Genomic DNA, 577 nt, shown 5'->3' with positions numbered 1-577 from the left:
AGGTGGCCTCCGAGGCCCATAGAAAAGCTCTCCCGTCTTGCTGTACCCACCCATGTGTTTTAAACTTGCCTGGGTTGATAACTTCCTTTGTTTTGTTTACCTGTAAAACTTCATGCCCAGTGATGGTGCACACTTTTAATCCCAGCACTTGTGAGGCAGGGACAGGTGGAGCATGAATTTAGGGATAGCATGGATAGGCTGGGGAGATGGCTCAGCGGTTAGAGCACTGTCTGTTTTTTTCAAAGGCCCTGAGTTCAATTCCCAGCAATCACATGGTGGCTCACAACCATCTGCAATGAGATCTGGCACCCTCTTGAGGAAGAGACCTGGTCAATCATCCTCATCAACTTTCATGAAATCCAATATAGACAGTTTAACAGAACCACCCTATATCGGCTGCCCATGCATGCCCCAGCATTGCCAGGGCATATTTCAATTCAATTCTGAATGTGCTAGCTGTTTTTTTTTTTGTTTGTTTGTTTTGTTTTGTTTTTCAAGACAGGGTTTCTCTGTAGCTTTGGTGCCCATCCCGGAACTAGCTCTTGTAGACCAGGTTGGCCTCAAACTCCCAGAGATC

This window comes from Microtus ochrogaster, unplaced genomic scaffold, assembly GCF_000317375.1.
Source record: "Microtus ochrogaster isolate Prairie Vole_2 unplaced genomic scaffold, MicOch1.0 UNK7, whole genome shotgun sequence".
NCBI classification, from domain to species: Eukaryota; Metazoa; Chordata; class Mammalia; order Rodentia; family Cricetidae; genus Microtus; species Microtus ochrogaster.
The sequence above is the reverse complement of the archived record's forward strand: the minus strand, read 5'-3'. Positions refer to the sequence as shown.